This window comes from Phascolarctos cinereus, unplaced genomic scaffold, assembly GCF_003287225.1.
Source record: "Phascolarctos cinereus isolate Bilbo 61053 unplaced genomic scaffold, phaCin_HiC Scaffold_620;HRSCAF=1252, whole genome shotgun sequence".
NCBI classification, from domain to species: Eukaryota; Metazoa; Chordata; class Mammalia; order Diprotodontia; family Phascolarctidae; genus Phascolarctos; species Phascolarctos cinereus.
Genome location: NW_027555981.1, coordinates 8,722 through 24,315, shown reverse-complemented (window position 1 = coordinate 24,315; position 15,594 = coordinate 8,722). Strand labels below are relative to the sequence as shown.

General features: G+C 40.2%; 1 pseudogene; it reads right to left on the bottom strand.

Moving 5' to 3' along the window:
• Nucleotides 1-7,730: 7,730 nt before the first annotated feature.
• On the bottom strand, nucleotides 7,731-8,527 carry LOC144458170 (pre-mRNA-splicing factor CWC22 homolog pseudogene; annotated as a pseudogene).
• Nucleotides 8,528-15,594: the final 7,067 nt, after the last annotated feature.

Sequence of the window (15,594 nt, the reverse complement as noted above, 5' to 3'; positions counted from 1 at the left end):
AGGTGTCCTCTTTATCCTCCTAGGCAGCAGTAGCAGCAGCAGCAGAAGCCTGATCTTCATCAGGCAATTCCATGTTTCCAAGGAGTCCCTGCCAGAGACCCAGAGATTCTGGTCACAGAAAATGGGGCTGGTTTGTGTGCCACCATTTAGAAGTTCTTGCCCACTGCACTGGTGCTGGGACCCAAAGGAGAAGGAGGAAGGAGCACTGTAGCAGGAGTGATGTCATATTCATACTATGTCTTCCTTCCAAAGCTAGAGACTCATCACAGAGATGAGTGAACAGGGAGAATAGAACCTCAAACCAAATTAATGGTGATGAAAAATAGTATTTCATCCTGAAATTTGTAGTAGAACATTCTATTCAGATTCTCACTGTGTCTGGAAGAGACAATTAGTTAACTGCCCTTAAATAGCCATTCTAATACCCATATATATTAACCATATATACATAGCCCATATATGCATCTGCAATATGAATATTCTGAGGGAGTAGAAGAAGTTGATCACAGGGTATTGGGAATACTTGCCAACTAATTTTATGATCCCTTTGAAATTTTATTTCTGATGTGTATAAGAGGTAGCTAAAGTGGGGAGGGGGAATGAATAAAATACCTGGCCTGGTGTCAGGAAGTCTCATATCTGTCTGTGTCTGTGTCTATTATATTTTTACTTCAAATCTGGCCTCAGACACTTACTAGCTCTGTAACCCTGGATAAGTCTTTGAATCCTGTTTGCCTCAGTTTCCTCATCCATCAAATGGGTGGAGAAGGAAATGGCAAACCCAACTTCATCTTTTTTTTTTTTTTGCCAGCTGGGATTTATTTATTTATTTATTTTTATTAATTTTGTTTTAGCAATAATAGCTTCTATATGCTTTAGAGTTTAAAATTTTTCTTCCCCTTCTTTCCTACCATCCTCCCCAAGATGGTGCACAATTTATATCTGATATAGGCTATACATTTACATTCCTAGTAAATATATTTTCACATTAGTGATGTTGTAAGTAAAATAAAACCAATAGGAGGCACCATCAGAAAGAGGAAACAAAACTCAATAGAAGAGGGGAAAAAAAACAGCAAATCAGCTTCCATAGTTCTTTCCTTGGATGTGGATAGCATTTTCTATCATGAGGCCTCTGGACGTGTCTTAGATACTTGAGTTGCTGGGAAGGGTTAAGTTTATCAATATTAGTCATAGCACAATGTGGCTGTTATTGTGTACAATGTTCTTTTGGTTCTGCTCACTCCACTCAGCATCAGACCATACAAGTCTTTCCAGGTTTTTCTGATGTCTGCCTGCTCATCATTTCTTATAGCACAATAGATAGTGTTCCATAACATTCATATACCACAACTTGCTCAGCCATTCCCCAATGGATGGGCATCCTCTCAATTTCAAATTCTTTGCCACCACAAAAAGAGCTGCTATGAATATTTTTTATACATGTGGGTCCTTTTCTCATTTGTATGATCTCTTTGGGATATAGCCCTCCATCTTTGCCAAGAAAAAAAAATCCAAATGAGGTCACAGTGTTGGACAGGACTGAAATGAAATTAAATGAAAAACAAATATGTGAAAGGACAGTGAAAGATAAAATTCATTTCATTTTATATCAAATAGAGCTCCAAGTTGGGTTTATAGAAATTCCAAGGGGATAGGACTGGAAAAAGTTTAACTTAGCTTACACTGTGGAATAAATCTCCAGTTTGTGAGCTAGGGAGCCTGTCCATCATGAAGTAGGTGATGTCCATCCTCTTGCAGAAAAGGCTGGAAATTGAAGGCCCACAGCCAGGGAGCCTGGTGGTGGGTTGAGAATTTCTCCCTGGAGAAATGCTCAGACAGGAATAGCAGCAAGCAGGAAGGTAAAAGTCCCTTGAACAGAGAGTCATGGGACCAGCCTTTGTTCCTGGGAGTGGGGGGCCAGGAGAAAAGATGAGTGTGCTGGGTTCTGAAGAGAATAGGCTAGAATCTAGAAATGAAGGAGCTCTGGAGAACATTGTAAAAGATAAGAGTACCAACCTGAATGCTTGGCATAACCTTTTCACTCAGTGGTTGGGCAGGAATATATCTAAAGGGTGCTCAGTCAGAGGCCAGAAGTGGGAAGCAGAAAAGATGGTGCAGGTCTGAAAGTGCTGTTGACACAGGAGCTTTAAGCTCTGCCACTAGCTCACTGCCCCACTTTTTGCTCAACAAGTGAGGAGCAGACACTTTCATGGCAGGGGGGATGTGATCCTGGTAAAAGACAAAATAATTGCAGTACTCAGTAATTGATCTCAAGACCAGGAGTTACTGTCACTGGAACATAGTTTCCTCAGTTGGGGACTGAATTAGATGGGACCTGAGGCCCCTTGGAGCTAAGTGAAGTGACTTGCCCAAAGTCACACAAAGGCAAAATAACAGCTTGGATTTGAATCCAAGTTCTCCTCTTCCAGATCCAGCATTCTTTCCACTCAATTCCATGTACTCACTCTTATGAAGACATAGGTAAAACCAGGTCACCCTAGTCAGTAGAAAAGGCTAGGGGAGGCTCAAGGCAGACCAAAATGGGAGGAAGGTCCAAGCTTATGTTCTCTGACAGAAAGGGCACAAACCAAAGCCATAGCCAGCTAAGCTGGAAGTAAATAGTAAATGTGACAAGACAGTTGGTTTGGACTTGACAATATTTTAGTGGCTTTTACGCAATTTTATTTTTTTTTAGGTTTTTTGATAAGTTGGCAAATTTTGCTGAACTTTTTTCCCTCTTAACAAACATCATGAGAGCTTGATTCTCTGGGAGGGGGAAGGAAGTGGAGCACATTGACACATTGGTAAATGTAAGTGACATTGAAAAAATGTGATATCTTTCTAAGTAAATAAAAAAAGCAAAGTTAATCTCAGAACTCTTTTCTTTAAGAAAAGTTCTATTGATAAGTCAAGGGTGGTAATGTTGAGGCCACAGTCCCAGGAAAGAAGCCCAAGTCTTTAGATGATAGCAGCATACTGTGAGCCACAGCCTCCATACTGGGAGGAAAAGGCAAACTGAGGCCCAGCTGTCCTTCCTTTTTCCAGCAAGTCTGACCCTAAAAAGGGATGAAGCTCCCTCATGACTTGGAAGAAATGGCTTTTGCAGTCATTGTTCTATGATATGCTAAAGGTAAGAGTTTACGCATCTTCTCTGATCAATACATTCTGCTCTCACTATGTCATACTGTTACCTATTTGGAACTGAATTAGAAAGCTGTCTCCTGTTCAATCAATACCAAATGATGCTGCTCTAGGACATCTGGCCCTTTTTCTTCTTGGTGGTACTTCTGTGGTATCCTATGACCTGGCTGGCTCTGACAGCTCCCTCAGGCCCATCTCCTCCCACTCCCCCGCACCAGCATCTAGGCCTCCTGCTTCCCATGAAACTGACCAGAAGCATGACATTGCTTTGCTGTTTGGGCCCTCCCTGTGGCCCTGGAGCTACTCTGTAGAGGGCAGGGTAGTCCTCTAAGTAAATGTTATGTTATTCGCTTAAATAAAAAGGCTATCTTTTTTTTTTTGGATATAAATTTATTTATTTTTAGTTTTTAACATTTACTTCTGCAAGATTTTGAGTTCCAAATTTTTACCCCATCTTGCCCCTCCCCCCACCCAAGATGGGATGAATTCTGAATACCCTTTCCCCTAGTCTGCCTTCTCTTCCATCTCTCCCCCACGTTCTCTTATCCCCTTGCCCTTCTATTTTCCTGTAGGGCAGGATAGACTTCTGCACCCCATTTCCTGTATTTCTTATTTCCCAGGTGCATGTGAAAACCTTTTTTTTAAACATGTGTATTTTTAAAACTTTGGGTTCCAAATTTTCTCCCTTCCTCCCTCCCCACCCACCCTCATTGAAAAGGCAAGCAACTCAATATAGGTTATACGTATGCAGTTATGCAAAACACTTCAGTAGTAGACATGTTGTGAAAAACTATTTCCTTTAATCCTATCCTGCCCCCCCCATTTATTCTGTTCTTTCTTTTGACCCTGTCCCTCCTCAGAAGAATTTGCTTCTGATTACCCCCTTTCCCAATCTGCCCTCCTCTCTATCATCCCCCTGCTTTCTTATCCCCATCTCCCCCTATTTTCATGTAGGGTAAGACAGATTTCCATACCCAATTGAATGTGTATGTTCCCTCCTTAAGGCAAATCCTATGAGAATAAGATTCATTCATTCCCTCTCACCTTCCCCCGTTTCCCCTCCACTGTAAAAGCCTTTTCTTTTCTGTTTTATGTTTGTGATATAATTTACCCTGTTCTACCTCTACCTTTCTTCTTTTCCTAGTATAATCTTCTCTCATCCCTTAATTCTATTCTCCAGATATGACCCCTTAATTTTCAACTCACCCTGTGCCCTCTACCCATCTATCTACCCATCTATCTACATACATATAATTTTCCCCCCTCCAACTACCCTAATACTGACAAAGGTCTCATGAGTTATAAATATCATCTTTCCATGCAGGAATATGAACAGTTCAACCTTAATAAGTTTCTTATGATTTCTCCCCCCTCCAACTACCCTAATACTGACAAAGGTCTCATGAGTTATAAATATCATCTTTCCATGCAGGAATATGAACAGTTCAACCTTAATAAGTTTCTTATGATTTCTCTTTCCTGTTTACCTCTTTATGTTCCACTTGAGTCTTGTGTTTGAAAGTCAAATTTTCTATTCAGCTCTGGTCTTTTCATCAAGAATGCTTGAAAGTCCTCTATTTCACTGAATGAACATTTTTTCCCCTGAAGGATTATACTCAGTTTTGCTGGGTAGGTGATTCTTGGTTGTAATCCTATCTCCTTTGCCCTCTGGAATATTATATTCCATGCCCTGCAGTCCTTTAATGTAGAAGCTGCTAAATCTTGTGTTAACCTGATTGTGTTTCCACAATATTTGAATTATTTCTTTCTGGCGGCTTGTAATATTTTCTCCTTGACCTGGGAACTGCAGAATTTGGCTACAACATTCCTAGGAGTTTTCCTTTGGGTATCTCTTTCAGGAGGAGATCTGTGGATTCTTTCAATTTCTATTTTGCCCTCTGGTTCTACTATATCAGGGCAGTTTTCCTTGATAATTTCTTGAAAGATGATGCCTAGATTCTTTTTTTGATCATGGCTTTCAGATAGTCCAGTAATTTTTAACTTCTCTCTCTTGGATCTATTTTCCAGGTCAGTTGTTTTTCCAGTGAGATATTTCACATTGTTTTCTAATTTTTCATTCTTTTGGATTCGTTTTACAGTGTCTTGATTTCTCATAAAGTCACTATCTTCCAATTGCTCTATTCTAATTTTTAAGGAAGTATTTTCCGGGCAGCTAGGTGGTGCAGTGGATAGAGCACTGGTCCTGAATTCAGAAGGACCTGAGTTCAAATCCGGCCTCAGACACATGACACTTACTATCTGTGTGACCCTGGGCAAGTCACTTAACCCCCTTGCCTAGCCAAAAAAGAAAACAAAACAAAAAACAAATTAAAGAAATATTTTCTTAAGTAATCTTTTGGGCTTCCTTTTCCATTTGGCCAGTTTTTCTTTTCAGGGCATTCTTCTCCTCATTGGCTTTTTGGACCTCTTTTGCCATTTGGGTTAGGCTGTTTTTCAAGGTGTTATTTTCTTCAGTATTTTTTTGGGTCTCCTTTAGCAAGCTGTTGACTTGTTTTTCATGATTTTCTTGCATCACTCTCATTTCTCTTCCCAGTTTTTCCTCTACTTCTCTTACTTGCTTCTCAAAATCCCTTTTGAGCTCCTCCAAGGCCTGGGACCTGATTCATATTTTCTTGGGGCTTTGGATATAGGAGTTTTGACTTTGTTGTCTTCTTCTGGTTGTATATAATATAGTGTGACTCTTTTTGCGCTGCTTGCTCATAATCCAGCCAATTACTTGAGTTTTAAACTCTTTGTTAAGGTAAGAGTCTGCTTCCAATGTGGAGAATGTACTGTCCCAAGCTTCGGGAGTTTGTACAGTTGTTTTCAGAGATACTTGTAGGGACCTGTAAATTTTCAGTTCTTCCAAGGTGGTAATGATAGGGGAGAGGTGTTTACTCCTTTCCTGGCCTGTACTCTGGTCTATTAGTGACCACAAGCACTCCTTTCTGTACTGGAACTGTGAAGAAGGTTTTCTCTGCACTGCCACTACAAGCTCCACCATGCCAGCACTCCTCCTTGCCTCAGGACAGCCTCCCAGAACTGTGACCCAGATCCAAGCAGGGGCAAAGCATGAGATTCCTGCCTCACCACTGGCAAATAGATCCCTGAAATCCCCCTCTGAGCAGCTACCCAATTCCCCTTCAGTCTGTGGGCCAGAAGCTCAGGATGCAGCCACCACCCCGGGCCCAAGCTCTGTGCTCTGGAGCTGGCTTTGACCTAGCCTCTCTCGGTGCCTCAGAAATGGACTTTTCCCACTGACTTTCTAAGTTGTCTTTGGTGTTTTGGGGTTGAGAAGTCTGGAAGCCACCACAGCTGCCCGAGATTCAGTCCTCTGAGGCCTGCTCCAGGTTCTCTGAAGCCTGCACGCCCATGCTGCACTGTGCTCTGCTCCCTACCCTGTGAGATATACCTTTCTGATCAACCATCCAGGTTGTCTTAGGCTAGAAATTTGCTTCACTCTGTCTTTTTGTGGATTCTGTTGCTTTAGAATTTGTTAGAGCCATTTTTTTTTATAGGTATTTGGAGGGGTTTTGGGGGAGATCTCAAGCAAGTCACTGCTTTCACTCAGCCATCTTGGCTCCACCCCTCAAGGCTCTCTTCAAATATATTGAACCAAGGGGGGCTTTTTTTTTGGTGGGGGGGGGAGAATTAATTATAAATCACCTGTCACTGAAAACCTCTTAAAAATGTGTAATACAAATCAGTACTTATACAAAGGTTTTTTGAAATAAAGTTCAGCAATAAATATGAAAAAAATTTGGTTTATACTGAATGTAAAGCAATGTAAAGCATGTCAATATCAATTTTGCCCTGCTGGAGAGATTTCTCTTTGCAGGTCATGATTCTTCCTCGACTCTCAGGACTGCTCAGAACTTCTGTGTTTTTCAGATTCCTTTTCTGCAAACTTCTGCACCATTCCAATGTGGATCTTCTTCATCTCTGGGGTTTGGCTCACTTCTATTCCTTTCTCTTGACTTTGATCTCTCTTCCCTCCTAGGATTCTCAGTTTCATTGTTTTGGTATTTTTCTCTTTCATTTTCAGAGAGAATTCCTTCTTATCTCCTCTTCTTGATTATCATCTGATTTATTTTCTGGCTTCTAGCTATTTATTAAGATCCTGTCCTTTAAAACCCTGAAATTGGTTCCTTCTGTGATAGTGTCTCTGTCAGGGTGTATTTTGATGAGTTTTCTCTCCAATTTGAATCTCTTAAATTTCAGTCTGAAATTTTTTTCTGATTTCTTTTTCACTTGTCTCTTGCTGTCTTTTTTCCATTTTATTTTTCATGTGTTTCTTTTCACTTGTTTTCTTTTTCTCAACTGTTTTGTCTGTTTCTTTTCTTTGTGGAAATGGGAGTTGTAATAGACTCGCCATGAGGAGATTAGGTGCTTTGGGCAGGCTGTAACCTCTGAACTACCCAGCCTAAGAGGAATCAGAGGAGGGACTTGAGTTTTGGGGCAGGGAATAAAAGGCTGGACTTTCATGCCTCAAGGGTGTGCCCACCTGTGGGACACCCTGCCTTGCTAGGCCATTAATAAAGTTTTTTTTTGTCTTGTTCACTAATGGCTCTGTAAAACTCTTGTTGCTAACATGCCACACTCTGTCTAACTGCTTCAAAATTTGTTGTACACCTTATTAGCCAAAATTGCTTTTTTCCTTGAAAGCCTTTTTGAAAATTGACAACTGGCCATTTTAGGATCAGTTCTCCAATGCTGGGGAACTTGGAGTTGATGATTGCCACTAGGGCTGCATAGACATGGGTAAAGATTGGAGATGCCCTTTGTGCTTGCAAAAGAGATCGAGCCAGCAATCCCCTTCCCCTAACTATATTTTCTTGAAGGAGTTCTTGAATGATAATCCCTATGTTAGAAATGGTCACTTTATTGATAAGACCATTGATGGACTTCTTCAAGGCCTCCCAGCTCATCCTTTGGTACTCTAAGCTGTTTTTATCAGTAATCTGTTCTTGCATCCTCCTGAGCTTTGCAGGAGGAATATAAGCAACATATGTAGGAGGGAGGAGTGAATCCCCATGGACTTTCTTCTTCTTTGTCTGGGGCTCATCCTGAGCAGATGAGCTCTGAGTGGTTGCTCCTTCTGTCCTCCTTCTGTCTGGTGAAGGAGATTTTATGCACCTTCTCAGATCAGAATCTTTCTCTCTCTCTCCTTGCATTTTTCTCTATCCCTCCCTCACCATTCTGTGGTAGCTTTTCCTCGTGGACTAACTTTCTGGTATTCACTGTTGGAGTGCTTAGGGATGATTGTAAAGCTGCTGTCTTTGCCTTCAGGTGCCCAAGCTCTCCTTTCTGACATGAGGTCCAGGGCCCAATCTTGCTTCTTCTGACTTGCCTTCAGTAAAACTTCTTGTGATGAAGTTGCCATGCTGGCTCAAAGGTATGAGTTTTCTTCCTAAATGGCCTCTTCTTTTCAGGCAAGAAAAGCACTCGTTCCTTAAAAATATACATATATCTATAACTTACTTATATTATTTAATGTATTGCATATATCTGTATCTATATATCACCCTAGTTGGTAAGACATTTGACCTGGATTACAGCAGCTTGAGGCAGTACTTCGTGATGCCTTGAGGAATGGCTCTCATCACCCTATGACTCTTCCTAAATTCAACAAGTGATCAAAGGAAAGGAACACCTTTTTTCTTAGAAAAACTGAAAGTGGACATGTGGCAAAATTGTTCCAAATTGCCAATAAGACATGCAAATCAAAACACCTTACAACAAACCAACAAAGGTGACTCTAAAACTGAAATGGCTAGTACTTAATGGACTATGGTAAGGTGGGACGCAGAGTTACTTTTGAAACTGTAGCATTATTCCAATCATTCAAGAAAGCGATTTAGAATGATAAAGTCTCTACTCTAGGACTCCCAAACCTCAGTATTAGACATATAGCTCAAGGAGCTCAAAGATAAGAGGTCTTGAATACACCAAAATATTCTTAGCTATATTTCTTGTGACAGTGAAGAAATGAAAGCAAAGTAAATGCCCAATGATTAAGAGGATAATTGTTACAGACGGTTATATAGAAATGATTGGCTTGACACCCTGGCAAGGTAACTTTCCTCAACATGTGGTTTTGCCTGATGGAAAAGGTGGCTAGTGTCCATGAACACTTTTCCTTCCCACCCCACCCCCAACATGTTTCCTGCTTGATGGTGTATAGCTTAGATCTCTACCTAGCTCTAATAGTGCTCATTTGTCATGTACCAACTACCTTTTTCCTTGCTTTCAAGTTAGAGCTAGTTGTGTGGATGGGCAGGTGTGATTGTGGGAAAGGAGACATACTTGAACTACCTAAGGTCCGTGCCTTGTGCTATACTCTGAAAGGTCATTCAAAAAACATTTGTCCAATGAACAGAGAAGTTTAGACTTGTCTCTAACCAAACAATAATGTCCAGTTCTTCTGAAAATTTGATGCTAGAAGGTAGCAGCTGAGTAGTTAGCTACATGTCATGAATTTAGAATAAATTGTTTGAGAGAGCTGCCATTTTCTACTTGTGTGTTGGCCAGCCATAAAATGTTTTATGATTCTTCCTAGATCAGTGTAATTTACAAGGTTCCACACATACTTTCAGTGATATAGAGGCCAAGGAGTTCTTGGTTTATTGATGTGATTGAGACACTGTCCAGCAGAAGGAGAGAAAAGCAAACTGTTAGAGGCCCCTCTCTGCTTTAGTGTAAGGTGCAGAATCCCCCCCACTTAGGGAATCCTGTACCTCCCCCAAACAGTGGGGCAAGTTTGATACCTAAGAAAGGGGGTGGGAGTTCATTATGATTATATAGATTAACGATCATAATGGGTTTCTTACAATGGGGGCAGTCTGGAGTAGCTGCTAGATAAAAGTCTCAATAGTGGATTGATCTCTGCAAAGACCCCAGGAAAGCCTAGTGATAATTATAGACAAAGGGAGGAGGAGCTATAGTGTGCTTCACTGTGGGTTGCTGGATATTAGTAATGAGTTCATTTCCAAGTTGGGTGTTAAGCCAGGGCTGTTGGGTAAATGCCCAAACATAGGGTTGTGTATTGGTCATGAACACCAGTTCATGTTATGTGTCCATGTTATGGCTTTCACTAATCATATTATCTGAGTTATGGTCATAGTATCTAAGTTATGGTTTTTACCAGTAAGTGTTTAAGTAATGGCTTTCACTTCTTACTGTGTTTTTATGGTTTTCCCCCCATAAGGATCTCACATTTAGCCTTACTTTTTCCAAATCAACATCCTTGGGGATACATGCACTATGTGGGTGTCTTTTGATTAAATTCCAAAACCCTGCATTTTTCACAATGCAAAGGAAACTAGTAACCACAACTTTCCTTTTTAGAGCAATATTGGTAGCCCTCCTAGAGGGCTAGATCTGAAGTCTATCACAGAGGCAATAATATCCTGCAAAATATCCTTATTATTTGGTTTAAAACATAATTTTAAAAAATTGGCTGACATAAAAAGTAACCAAAAATACTTTTCTAAATAGTCAAAAGATTTTTTTTATATGTCATCATAGCCCCAAATTGGCTTCAGAATGTAAGCAAAAAGCTCAGTTTACTTAATTTCTGGTATTGTTTCCTAGGAGGTACATGTCCCTTGATAGTCTTCCAGCATCAGTGGATGTTCACCAGAGACTCTAGGCTGAGCTTAACTGATGTCCTGTACAGTAGGGTCTTAGGAAGTTATCCATGTATCTGAAGATAGCTAGGTTAGTGTATGGAATCAGAGCAAGGCAGATTCCTACCCTGAGAGCCTGGGCTCTCTTTCCTCTAACAAGTGCTCCAGAAAGCTTATGGTGATTCTCCGGTTCTATGAAGTCTGAGCAATTGGAGTTGAAGCCTGCACTTCAGGCTGCCTGGGAGTACAAAAAATATCACCACACATGTTCAATCCCACTTGAAGTTGATCTTTTATGCTCAGGTCCTGCTGGTTCCCATCAAAGAGGGATATGATGATACTAGTAACCTTATTCTGAGCTAAAATTTAACATGACCTGACCACAACTTTGTCCATCAATAAGCTGTCTCATCTTCTATAGAATGGAAATACCAGGCTGAGTAAGGGAAACCAGGAACTTGTTTCTTAAGACATTTTTTCCTCTTTCTTGCTCTAATTCATTCTCTCTCTCTCCTTGATTTTTTGTCTTGAATTGTGAGATCTGAGGTCACAAATGGTCATTGGTACCTCTGAGAGCTTTGAAATAGTGAAATGTGTGATATAGATCCTAGGTAGATTCAAGTCTATCTGTCCTAATATTCAAAGACCTATCAGGGTAGAATGTGATATCCCTGTGATTTAAAAAAATTATCTGTGGAATCTTGAATAACTTATTTTCTACCTTTTGGTTCAGTACCCTCATCTGTGTAATGAGGAAGTTACAATATATTCCTACATTTCCTTCTGTGATTCTAGTATATGATTCTAGTGGCTAGGATGGACTATTCTTTAGCATCCAGAAAGTTTCCTAATGGGTGACAATTATGGTCAAATGAATTGCAAGTATTTTTTCATAGCCTCCTTAGAAGATGTGGCTGAATCATTCTATATACCTGGCAGAATTATTCTGGAGATGGATTAGTATCAGCATTTAAAAAAAAACTATTTAAAACCTAGACTGGGTTCATGTTTATGGAGTCAGTCTATAGCCAACAGCAAAGTTTTCCATATGGCCTTTCCCAGTGATTTTTTTTTAACCACTGCCTTTAGTCCTCTAGCCCTTTCCCCCTAGTCAGAAGAAAACTTCAATAGAATCAATGCCTTAGTCAACAACTTTATGAATGGTCCCATTCTCTGTAAGGTTGTTAAGACTCTTTCACTTTCAAGGCAGAAAGCTTGTGAATCAAGACATTTAAGCTGGTCAACTCAAATTTGCTTCAGCAAGGCTTAGGTGTGCTTAAACTGGTACAAGGAAGTTAAGATTGTGGGCCCTGGACAGATATGACTTATCATGTATTGATAATATTTATTCAAGGCTAAATGTTGAATAGACATCAGATCTTGCATTCTTAAATCCCAGAAAAAAATGGTAGGGACTTAACAGAAGAGGAAAAGATTAAGAAGAGGTGGTAAGAATATATAGAAAAACTCTATGAGAACAAAGTCTACTTGCTCTAAAACCTGAGGGGATTTTAGAGCTAGAACATAGGATAAAGTGAAAGGAATGCTATCTTTCTACCTGTGGGATTGGAGTAACTTGATTCCTTCAGGATTCAGTACCCATCTGTATATTTATGGTGTTCTACTAGATTGCTATGCAGTAGTACCCTTGGAAATTCATTAAATCTAATGATTGGTGAGGAAGATGTTCCTTAGTACCCAGAAAGTTTCCCAGTGGGTGGCCATTAAAGGCAAGGGGTTGATGTACATTGCTTTTAATGCTCCACTTAGGGATACCAGCTAGGTAGGGTTCTCAATAACTGCACAATTTTTTTCCCCCAAAATTTGGTCCATCTGAAGAATCAGTTGGTTCCAGAGTGAGAGGACATGGGTTAGAATTCCATTTCTGCTGCTTACCTATGTGGCCTTGGGTTAATTACTTAACATTCCTGTACCTCAGTTTCCACATATATAAAATAGAGGGGTGGATGAACTAAATAGCCTCTGAGGCCCTTAAATCTCTAAGTTGACACTCTTATAATCTCACAATACCAGTAGAAACCTAATACACATATGTGCATATGTCTCAGGAGGATGGGCTGGGCATGTGCTATCAACAATGAAGAAAAATCCTTGACCCCTTGATAAAGGTTCAGGCTTTGCTCTGTCCTACCCTCAGGGTCTTACTCTTTGGAGTTGTGTTGTTCATTGTAAGTGCCTCAATCTTGACCACAAGATGCTCAGTCAAAGTAGTTTGTGTTCCATCTGCCACCTGCTTTTGGAGGTATCTGAGAATTCACCAGAACAGGTGTACATTCGCTAAGTTCTTGTCCTTTGGAACAAGTGTTGAGGGCGTAACATTCTGGAAGGGAAGGATTCTGGCATCCTTCAGGGCCCTTCTCATAGGGTTCATTTGGATTTCATGCTCTACAACATGTACGCTGAAATAACCAGTGGCTGCACCGTAACAATCACATCGCCAACTTGTGTTTAGGAAGGGTTCAAGGGAAAATGAAGCAAAGAGTTTAGGTTCCTTTAATACTTTACAGCCATAGTGTGGGAAAGATTCCTTTACTTGGTACCTACTACGTAGCACTCTCAGTGCCTAGCTGGAGACTCTGGCTAAAGCTTAGATAAGAGAAAACCTCTGCTTTCATGGAGTTGTGCAGAACTTAGGAAAAAATCCCAGAGGCCCTCTGTAAATTTAGCTATATTTTCTTTGCCACTTGGCCACCCTAGTTTGAGAGAATATTTCATAAGACATTGTTGTCTGTGTTGAGTTCCAGGCGAATGCCCTGAGATAGAATTCTGGTACTGCTACACTTTATTCCTCTTTCCCATGTGTAGCTTTGAATGAGTCACTGACCTCTCTGACCTTCAGTTTCCTCATCTGTGTGAGGAGATTTAAAAAGTTTGCCCTTCAGATTCCTTCCCACCCTTAAATCTATGATTCCAATGGTTTAGCAAGAATCTGCTCTTGAGTAGAAAGAATTTGGTCCTATGGATGGTTGTTCTGGTCATGTGAGTAAGAAGTCATTCGGTCCTCCTGCTATCCTTCATATCAAGTTGTTGATTGAGGCTTGTTATGCTCCCTCAAACTTTGTCTTCTGGGACCTTGGAGAGCGAGGGGGTATATGCCATCACTTTGAGAGTTCTTAAGCTGGGTGCATAATTTCTAATTTTCTTCTATCAGTTAGGGCTAGAAACTTTCTTTAGTGGTGTGTCTAGAGTCAACACCCTGAAGATATCTTCAGGAGTTGAGGTGTACTTAACTGTTTATTTTTTCCTTTTTTTGTTTTTTTTCTTGCATGATTTTTTTAGACCACTGATGGATGAATGCCCAAAGGATGAGTAATAGATAGTCTGTGGCCCTGGGTTTTAGAATCTGATATGGTTGTCTATGGGAGGCTGGACTTGCATAATCATTAGTAAATATGGCTCTATTTCAGCATGGGATTTCCCAAAATGAGTGGACATACTTCCTCAGGGCAAAGGTATCTAGAGATCTGGCCTGATTCAAAATGTACAACAGTGCCAAGTAAGGAGAAGCAGGACAGCTCCAGTGCCCTCTTGTTTATGATTATGGATAGGCCAAAGTCTTAAGTGACTCTAGGTCTTTTCAAGAAAGCTCTGCAATTTTCTGAGTCATGGACCCTTTCTCAGAATAACTTTTAAATAAATAAAATAAAATACATAGAATTACAAAGGAAATAAATTACATTGAAATAAAAAAGTGATATCCCCTCCCCCAACCCACTCCATCCAAGTTTAAGCCCTTCCAGGTTAAGAATTCTTGTTTCATATCATAAAGGATTCTGCTTTCTGTTCTGCTAGAAGTGCTTTTTGGCAAAGCATGATGCCAAATGCTCTTATCTGCTTTAAACATCTCAAGTCCTAACATTTCAATTTCAGTCACTGTTGCCATTGATTTTTCAGTGCTTTGCTTCCTTGATATTCTCTGCCCAAAGTTCTGTCTAGTCATTTTAAAGGTGAAGAGTTTTGACCTATGTATACTGTGTTGTGGCACTTTTCACATTTGATTAGCTCTATCAATAATCCTCTGGTATGCTAGTGATCCTAACCAGTTCAGGGTGATGGAGGCAGAATCCTCATCAGCATTGATGTTGGTACCATACACTTGCATGCCCACATCTGTAATTAAATTCTTATTCTCTAAAGTTTGTGGCTTCTTACTAAGTAAAACTCTTGAAGTTTCTGACCAACTCAAGTCCTCATTTTTCTGTCTCACTATTTTCCTTATACCATTCTGTATTGTCTGGAATTAGTTTAAAAAAATTACCTCTGTCCTATATAGATTGGGCATAGGGAAATGGACCACAGGTTTGAAGACAATTTGAGTCATTGGGGGAATTAAGACAAGAAGAAAATAACAATAAAAATAAATGTGCCGGTAGAAACTCTGACCTTGTGATGACTGTGGAAATACACTATGTAGGACTTAGGTGGGAATGGGGAGTGGAAGGCAAGGTGTTCTATGAACATATTTAGATGCAAAGAAAGACTTAAGAATTGAGGAGTTGGTCATAAAGGAACATGTCAGAATTGATTGCTGTTTTCTGTCTTTATCCTTGGGATATGTGTTATGTCACTTTTTTGCTGTGTCATCTTTGGGATTCTATTTTCTCACTCATATTTGAAGGACCTTGAGTAGGTGATTTTTTTAACTTTCTGTCTTATGTTCCTTGCGGTTTGGCAGGAGGCTGTTCTGGAGTAGACTAGAATTGAGCTGATCTCTAAGGAGATGGGTAATCCTTCATGTTAGCCTTGAAAATCAGCTTTCTTAGAAAGCAAGTGACTTTTTGAAAGTTGGTTAAGATCTCCT